A 10,465-nucleotide genomic window follows, 5' to 3' on the forward strand; every position below is an offset into this window, starting at 1 on the left:
ATATATATATATGAAATTTGAAAACTCAACAATAAATTGAATTCATGCGTTTGTGGTGATTTCATAAATAAGATTTTAGTAAAATTAGAAAGCCATAATCTATAAAATTGAATGCCACAAGTAATCCTCTTGTTGGAGTTGAAATTATTATTATTTGTAATTTTGCTAAAATATTTGGTCTTTTTCTTTTTCTTTCTATCTTTTTACATTAAGATCCAAATTTATTGATGATTCGTAATTGTGGAAGTTACAGCACATCACAGGTAATAATATTTTGAAGGGCAAGAGTCGAGCTTATTGCTACCTTTTGTTTTCTTTTCCTTTTTTCACAAAAGAAAGGAAATAGAAAAAACATGGTTATTAAATTTTTACCCCATCCAAAACTTGGGTTATCGGCTGGGTTGATTGATTGGAGTCAATAAAAAATAATATTGTTTTTTTTATGTTAAATTAGATTTTGATCTAATTTACCAAATCATAGGTTAACTGCCTAACCAATCAAGTCATATTAATTTTAGTTTTTATTAAATTTAATTTGAGATTTAATCTGGACAAGGAGCCACATGGATTGGCATCACTTTGACTCACCGAACTATATTTTAGAGGTGTTTCAAAGAGTGTTAAGCTAGTAATAATTATTTTTTAAAATATTTTTACTATAAAATATATTAAAATAATATTTTATTTATTTATTAAAAATTATTTTAATATTGACACATCAAAATGATAAAAAAATATAAAAAATTATTTAAAAAAAAAACATTGTTTTCAAATGAATTCTCTGTCAACCGCTTAATAACTTTAGGGAAACTAAGCCATGATATGAGCTAAACCATAGGAATCTGAACAGAAGAAAAGAATAATATGCATGCCAAATGTGTTAAGGAATCTCAAAAGAAGAGTCCCTCTTCCAGGAAAAAAAACTGGTCAAGCACAGCACCAGTAAAAACACTATCTGTTTTTAATTACATTTTTTGTTAGCACTCAGCTTATAAACATATCTTTTATGAGGTCCAGTCTTGCTTTCTTTTTCAAAAAAAAAATTAAAAAACAAGAAGAAAATTGCATCTAAAACCTAGTGGATTTCTCGCTGGATATAAAAAATAAATCTGTATAGCACCTACCACAACTTTACCTTCTTCTTTAAGATGGAGCCAACTATTTCTCTTTTATTATACCTCACGTAATACTGTTCATTTGAATAGTATTTTTTCTTCTTTGTTTTTTTTTTAATTTTAATTATACCTTTGTGTTTGTGGAGGATTGAATTTTATAATTTTTTTTAATTTACTTTTCATGAGACTATACAATCTTGTTATTGAACAACGAGTTTGATTAGTTGATTTAAATATGTTTTTTCTTATTAATTTTTTTTTAAATTTATTTTTTAATATTAAATTAATTAAAAATTAAGTTTTATGATTTGTTTCGGTTTAATTTGAATAAAGTTATCCTTATCTTATAACTCAGGTAATAGATTTAGATGTTTAACTTAGATTGACTTAAAATATTTTTTATATTTTTTTTAATTGATTTTTTTAATTTCATATTATTTACTGGAATTGTTTTCTTTCTTCTTTGAACATTTTTTCAATTCATTTTTTTTTTCAATTTGAATTATTTTTTTTAACATTGAAATTGTTGTGGATTGGGTTTTGAATACCCCTCCTTACAAAAATACTATTCATTGAGTTTGAATTTTATCTCGAGATTTCTTGTAAAAAATATTCTATTAGTTTATACTCTAAACTATATTTTAAATTTCAAGTTTTACCTTATTTAACTCTTTTTGCTTCTTCTTTTTTCAAGTATTCCTTGGACAATATTTGTGCTTTAATGATCTAGTTTATTTATTTTAATTTGTTTTTTATAATCAATAAAATTATTATTGACAAGTGTTATTTTATTTTTATGATTAATAAAAATCTTGTTGAGTTCGATCAATTGAAATAACTAAAAAACTAATGCTAAATTCAATTAAAGTTTTATCTTGCTGTGAATCCTCAATGATTAAATATGATGCATTTGTTAAATTCATATTTTTTTTAATTATATTCATGCGTTGTATTTATTTAAATATGTTTTATATTATTTTTATTTTATAATTTATTAAAAAATGCATGTTTCTAGAAAACAATAAGAGAAATTATATCTTGATCAAAGAAATTTTGTACAATTTATATGAAAAACTTGGATAGATTTCATGTTTTTAAAAAATAAAAAACCACATGATAAAAAAAATAAGATAGATTATAACATTTTCATATTTGAGTATGGGATGAAGTATTATATGATCAGAAAATTAAGGAGATTGAAGGTTTGAATGTGTTGGCAAACAAATTAAAGGTAAGCTTGTGAAATGATTATAATTAATATTGATTTAGTTTAATAAAAGAACAAAAATATTTCAAGAAAAGTCTAGAGTTAATATATATTTAACCAATAAATATATACTATATATAAATAAACTTGTAAACATATATATTACAAAAACTAAAATACATAAAAGATTAAGCAGGCATATTAAACATATATTCAAGGAAGCTTGAGAAAGTGAAAAACAATCCAAATATGCATATTAAATAAATAATAAATAATATATTACTTTTTGAAATACTTTAAAATTGACCTATTGTTATTATGGATGAATCATTTATTTTTAAAACTTTATTGTTCCTTTATTGGCGCGAATGATATTTACAATAAACCTTCAAAGATTTCAACAACGTCATCTTAGTTTAGATACAAATAAGGTATTTAAATAAAAAAAAATATAATTCAAGTATCTCTCAACAACATGAACTTTTGGTGGTGAAAAACCAAAGGTTAAAATGAAATCAAAGAAAATATTAAGATATAAGGTAAAAAAAATACATAAAAATATGAAAAAACAATTTTAAAACTTTTCTTTCATCCCTTTTTTATAGCGGGTTTTGCTTTTTATAGTTGGTTTTAAAGGCTAAAAAGTTAAAAAATTAATTCTAGTAATAATCATAAATAATTACCATTATCATTAACCTTTAACTAATCACCATGAATTACGAATTAAATATGAAATAGTAGTTGTAAATCTAAATTTTTAAATTGAAAAAATTATTCAAATTTTCATAAAATATTTTTGAAAGTGACTATTAGCAATTATTCATAGGATGGTCTTGATAAAATAATAAGCTGGAAAAAATAATTCTTCATGAATCAAACCAAATTCAAATTTCAGTTGAAAAAAATATATATATTTGTGATCCAAAATACTATTTTACAATAAAACTCAGACTCAAACTCATACCTGAGCATAAGTCGAGGCATGAGCGTATGTGGGTTTAAACCCACTTTACTTAGAATCTCTCCTATATGAAAGCTTGAATGTCTTCTAGGTTAAGTTTTAACTTTTTAACTTTTCACTTTATAAACACTATAAAGTTTTTTTTTTTCCATGTAGGATAGAGTTCTTTTAGAACATCTTATATTTTACTAAAACATGTCAACCAATGATTCTTTGAGATTAATTTTTCATTCACCTAAAATTCATATAAATTATACTAATGTTTCATATTAAAGAGTTTATACTAGAAATTAAATTCCATCAAAAATTTAACCAAAGAAGTGAGCTATCTTACTTTTAATTTGACCTCAAATGTACCTATTAATCATATCTTAATAAATTTTCCAACAATCTCATACATGAATGAAAATTATTTGACTAGTTTTAAAATGACTTAAAAATTTATTGAGAAATACTGATTTTGATTATTACCACACCAAGATAGTTGACTTTTAACTTTGAGCTTTTCTAAATGAAATACTATCAGATTTACTCGCCTAAATAATGAACGTGATGTATTAAACTATTTAATCTTTTATATAAATCAAGATAATAATATTAACATAGTTCTTTATCTGGATTTTTTTTTTGTTCTCACTAATATGTTCATTTTCGTCTTAAACAACTCTTAAATTTATGAATGATTTAGACAATTCAATCTTTATTGAAATTCTCAAATAAACAATCATATTTCTTACTCATATAGGTGATCTTCCATTAAAAGTATATTGTTATACTTTAATTGGAGTATCAAAATATAAAAATCATTAAAAACACAACTTACCAATTATCATGCTATAACTAACACTTGTTTTACCATAAGAATAAGTAAAAAACAATAATTTTTTAGAGTTAATAAAAATGTTATATGACTTAGTTTTTCATTTGAATCTATATCTTGAGATTTTCAATCAATCAGTATAATTCATGCGGGGGTTTATTTTTTTTTATATGGGATATAGTTTTTCTATAAGGTTTTGAGTTTCACAATCACATGTCAACAAAAAATTATTTAATATAAGCTTTTTATTTATTTATAATTTATTTAAATAATATTAATATTTTATATTTCAAACTAAATTTCAATAAAATTTTAACCTTAAAATTAATAAACTCTACTTTTAATTTATTCTCAAATATACTCATTACCATGCTGTAATAAATTTTCCAACAAACTATCATCTCCATTCATATTATTTAAACATTTTATTTCAATGAAGAGGCTACTGGTACAACTTTACAGTCAATCAGCACAACCTTACAGTCTTTTGGCCGTTTGGCACAACTTTATAGTCAATTAAATGACCAAAGTATCCACTCCTCTTTTGCTAGTTTACTAGTGTAATTTATTAAGAAGCCGGACTCAAGTAGAGATTTCTCTCTGTAGAAGGAGAAACTCTTCCAACCGACGACAACCAGTGTGGTGGCTCAACCCATTTATTTACTACCATCCGTACATCTCGACCACCAAAATAATCACACAAAAATAAATCATTAATTACTTGCACCTTGTGTCTCTCCATCAACACGATTCCAGGGGAGGTTTCAGACGAAGCTCCAATTCAAACAGGGAAAAGGACCCTTAGGTATCAAATTCCTCTTTCATTTTTTTTCCCTTCACAGTTATTAAACCTTGTTTAATAGGTTGATACGATAACTAAATAATTTAATATTTAACTCATATAGGTTTGTTTTTAAACTATATGAATAGTTGGTATTGTCAAATATAATTGATTGTCCGTACTAGTTAATTCATAATTTGATTGTTTTTATTTTAAAAACGATATCATTTTATTTTTAGAAAATAAAAAATTGTTCAAAATAACATAGTTATAGTATAAATTTTTTTAATAAACTTGTATTAATATTGATAACTAATGAATTGACCGGCACAATGAACTTACTATATTTTAAACTAAATAATAAACTGTTTTAGGTTGAATTGAGTATTATAATTGAGATTTATACTAATAAATTCAAGAATCTTGTTGATTTTTATTATAATCAAATCAACAAGTAGATACGTATTATTTATTACTCTCTTATTTTCTGATTTTTATTATAATCAAATCAACAAGTACATACGTATTATTATTTTTTATTTAATTTTGTGTTTTAAAAATATTTTTAAAAAAATTATAATTAACTTTTTTTATTTTAAATTAATATTTTTTAATAATTTTAATGTATTAATATTAAAAATAATTTTTTAAAAAATAAAATAATATCATTTTAATATATTTTTAAATAAAAATTATTTTAAAAAATAATCAAAATCACCCATCCTTTTACAGGTGGTGCCCCCATGTAACACGCCCTCGTTGCTTAATAAATATCTCAGAGATGGGTACCAGCTCATCACGTTTACTCGTCCAAAGCTAGCCTTGGAGTTCCTCGCGTCTCACGTGCCCATCTGTTATTCCTTAATAATTCTTACATCATCGACAATCAAAGGTTACACGTGGAATATATGAGGAAATAGAAATTAGAATACACACACGCACACACGAAGAAATAAAGGATGTGATGGGAGACACATTAACGCTGTGATTACTGTGCATCTGAACCTGCACGTAATAAAAAGTTGTGCGGCAAAGAACAGCTTGATAAGGATGGGAGAGATTATTATTCAGAGATGAGTGGCCTCTCTTTTTTTAATAAGGGATTACGCGAGTTTTGATCTGGATGAATGAAAATTTATATATATATATATCCCTTAACTTTGTTTTCCGTAAGCACTGCAGGAGGGTGGTCATTTTAGTCATTTGGATATCAAAGACTTTCTACGACTTGGCCAATTGCAATCCCCTTATTTCAATCCTTGTATTTCAAAGCATCATTACTATTATTTATTTATTTATGCAATATAACTAAATGATGATCACATGATAAGTTCAACAAATAGTTAGGGCCAATTATTAGGATTAATTAATTATATATATATATATATAAATAAAAGATGGTAATTCAATATTCCTTACCTTATTTGTTTGATTATGAATATATTTAATAGTGTACAAAGTATGCATCTGATGATAAAATAAATTGGAAAGAATAAGAGATGAAACAAGTGAATTATCATTTAATTTGATAAGGAAATGTAAATCTAATATCAGAATCAAAATCAAGAAGATTACATAAGTTCTTTAAATTATTATTTTTATTAAAAAAAGGGGACGAGACTGTTAATTTTTATATAATTATTTCATTTTCTAATATTCTAAAATTTTTTTTAATTAATATAATTATTGTATGATCATGTCACAATTTTTTAAAAAAATACATCGTTTCGGGTTTTTTTTAATAAGCACCAAACTTTCCGGTTTACTCTTTTTTTTTAATTTTCTTGGAAAATTCATGTTTGTTTTTTTTTTTAAAAAAAAAAACTGGATTTTTAAACAAGACCAGATGAATCCGCTGCCATTGTGAGAAGCTGACACGTCGTGAGCAAACAAAAGGCAGGAAAGTTCTGCACCTCAGACTGTGAGTGAAGCAACCATTTAGCGTACAGACAGGAGTAATGAGTCGTTACATCAGCCATCAAAGGAGAGTCTGGACCGCAAAATGGCTTTTATTTAACTTGTCGTTACGTCAGATAGAGACATTCATGCACTGACCAAAGTGTTCTATGCTCTCCAACTCTGATGCACCTTGGAGCGCGTGACCGCACGTCACACATTGATGTTACAGTGCATGTGTTTTTAAATTCGGAAAAACGGGTAGATCCGGATTTGACTAGCCTGTTCGAGAAAAATTAACTTGCAATTCACTTCGTCAACTAGTTAGGATTAATTTTTTAAAATATAAAAATTTAAAAATATGGTTATTTTAGTTATAATTTTTTGTGCGGATAACATTGTTTTAATCAACTCCCTAAATTTAAAATATGTTAAATAGAATTATTAACCATGTTGGAGTTTCATTTTTATATAAAGTAGTTTTTAAATAAGTGTTTGTTTAATTCAAAGTTCAATAATAAATATGTTATTGAAAGTTTGTGTTTATTGAAATAGTTAAAAGTATTATATCATTACCCAAACTGGCCAGATAAAAAAACTCTAACATAAAAAATATTTAGATATTATTGATATTTTTTATACTAGAAAAATATTTTAATTTGTGTGGAGAACTTTCTAATGTGACCTTGTTGACTTATTAGATCCTGAAATAATTCAAACGACTAGTAAAAAAATAATTTGACTTTAAATAAATATCTAGATGATATTTTTTATATAAATATTAAGGTAATAATATATGAGATCAAGTCAGGTTGACCTAAATTAAAATGTTAATTTGCAAGTTGGGTTGCGAAACTATGATAACCTCACAGAAAATAAATCAAAATAAATTATGAAAACTAATTTTCAACTAACACAATGTTAAAAAATAAAATTAAAAAAAATAATACAAAAATATAAAAAAGACCAGAGTCAACCGAGTTAACCACCACTACAAAAAATTACAATAAACGATGAATCATGATTCTCAATTAACTCAATGTTAGAAAATTAAATTGAAAAAAGATGATTAAAAAAATAACAAAAAAAATGACTAGACTTAAACTCGAGTTAATCTACTACTCGTAACTCGAGTCATTAAACGAGAATAAACTCATAAAAAGCAAGCTAAAATAAATAACAAATTATCAATCAATCTAGTATTAAATGAAAAAATTAAGGAGAAAAAAAGGAAAAAAGAAAAAAAATACTTAAGTCAACCGAGTTAACTTGTCAAATTTATGGTCTGAGTCATAAGACTGTGATAATCTTGTAAAAAAAAATTGAAAAAATTACAAAGCATGATTCTCAATAAACTTAATGTTGAATGATAAAATTAAAATTAAAAAATCAATTAAAAAAAGATATAAAAAATAACTCGAGTCAACTCACCAAACTCATAACCCGAGTCATGATATATGAATAATCTCATAAAAAGTAAATTAGAACAAATCATAAAAAACTAATTCCTAGGTAACTTGATGTTAAATAATAAAATTAAGAAGGAAATCAATTAAATAATAAAAAAATAGTCAATCGAGTTAATGTATCAAACTTATGGTATGAATTATAAAACAAAGATAACATAGTAAAAATATATTATAAAATTATAAAACTCAATCTTCTAATATCAAAGAATAAAGAAAAATTAAAAAAAAAACTATATTTTGAAAAAAAAACTAAAAAAGGAAACAAAACGTTATTATAATGAATAGTGATGTGTGATGCTTCCTTTTTTATATTTTGTTGCTTCTTGTTAATATATATTTTAGTTTATATATGTACATCACATGATAAATGATTATTTATATTTTTTAACATATATATTTTTTTTTTAATTTTAATTTTGATACACCGTAGACTAACCGATGATGGTGTAAAATTTTATATAAGAATTGAATTGCTTTCTTGATTTTTACCTCTTCAAGTATGGAATTGTTATTAGAAGGTGGTGTTTGATGTGTGTGTTTTTTTCAAGAGGATGTTTGGAAATGTGGATACAATTATTTTTTAAAATACTTTTAACTCATAAATATATTAAAATAATATTTTATTATTATTATTTTAAAAAATATTTTTGATATTAGATGTTAAAATAATTTGAAAACATAAAAAAATATTATTTTGAACAATAAATAAAATAAAATAATTTTTTTTAAAAAAATATTTTTGAAACGCAATCCCAACTTTTTTTTATCCATTCAAATAAGGTTTAGACCTTTTCTATATCTTTAAAGATTTGTCTAAATAGTGAATTAAGTTAAGTCTTTATATTATCATTTAATATAAATTCTAGATGATTTCACAAGAAAATAATGTGTTTAGCAAATACATGAATCCTAATGCAGACTGCTTGTTTAAAATATAAGTTAAAAATAATTTATTTTTTGATGAATATCAAGGATAAATCATTGGTTTTTTTATATTAAGGATAAATTATTGCTTAAAAAAATGGTCTTATTCTTCAGTATTCTAATGCTTGTATCCGTGTTAAGATTAGAAAACCTACGAGTACTTACAATGAAATTATCCTACCTTGCTAACTTGGGATTTGATCAAAGGATTTTTTTTAAATTTTATAGAAAAGATTGTGCACTTGTCATTTCATTTTTCTTATGAGCTTTAACCTTGATGTGTATTTTAAAATGTAAATTTATATCCATTAAAAAAATTTAAATAAATCATGATATAATTTAAATAGTCACTCGAGTTAATATTACAAGTAATTTTTTTTAAAAAAAAAAGAAAAGGAAAAAGAGAGTTGAGTGCATACTAACTTGTCTAGATTTGGTTTAAGGAATTCTCATTTTATATAGCAAATTACAGTAAATGTTGGGAGGTGCCACTCCAATTGATAAATCATTCATGACATCAATAATTTTTGGCAAATGGCAACAAAATATTTTTAACAAAACAAACCTAAGCCAATTCTATTCTCTATTCCAAAAAACTTACCATGCTTGTTAACTTTTACAAGCATGTTATTAATGAACACCAACAAACAACCTCCAAGTTTTCTAAATAATAGAAAAAAATATAACTTCAATCCACCAACCATAAATATCCTCCACCCCTCTCATTATAACTCTGTTTGTTGAAGCTTTTGCTTTTATTTTTCTAACTGAAAAATATATAATATAATATATTTTAGCTTGTAGTTAAGAGCTTATTTGTAATTGTAGTTGCTGTTATTTGTTAAAATAATTCTTATTTTAAAATATATTAAAATAATAATATTTTTTATATTTTAAAATTTATTTTTTACACCAGCACATCAAAATAACTAAACAAACAAAAAATATTAATTTAATTTTTTTAAATTCTTTTTAAAATAATTTTGCAACATGTTCCTAAAAGTTTTGATTTTTTTTGCTTAAAATAAAATTTTATTTATATTTTCAGATCGTTTTAATATATTAATATTAAAAATAATTTTTTTAAAAATATTTTAACATATTACTAAATAAAAAATATTCTAAACTATCATTACTGTTATAATCTCAAATATGCCCTTGAAAGATCAGACTAAATTTAAAATTATCAACGTCATTAAGCACAATTAACAAAAATAAACAGTCTCTGGATTGGGCAAATGATAAAAAAAAAGAAAAGAAAAAAACAATTCCCTCGAGAGAGTGTAATTCAC

This window comes from Populus euphratica, unplaced genomic scaffold (genome assembly GCF_000495115.2).
Source record: "Populus euphratica unplaced genomic scaffold, PopEup_1.0 scaffold51.1, whole genome shotgun sequence".
Lineage (NCBI taxonomy): Eukaryota > Viridiplantae > Streptophyta > Magnoliopsida > Malpighiales > Salicaceae > Populus > Populus euphratica.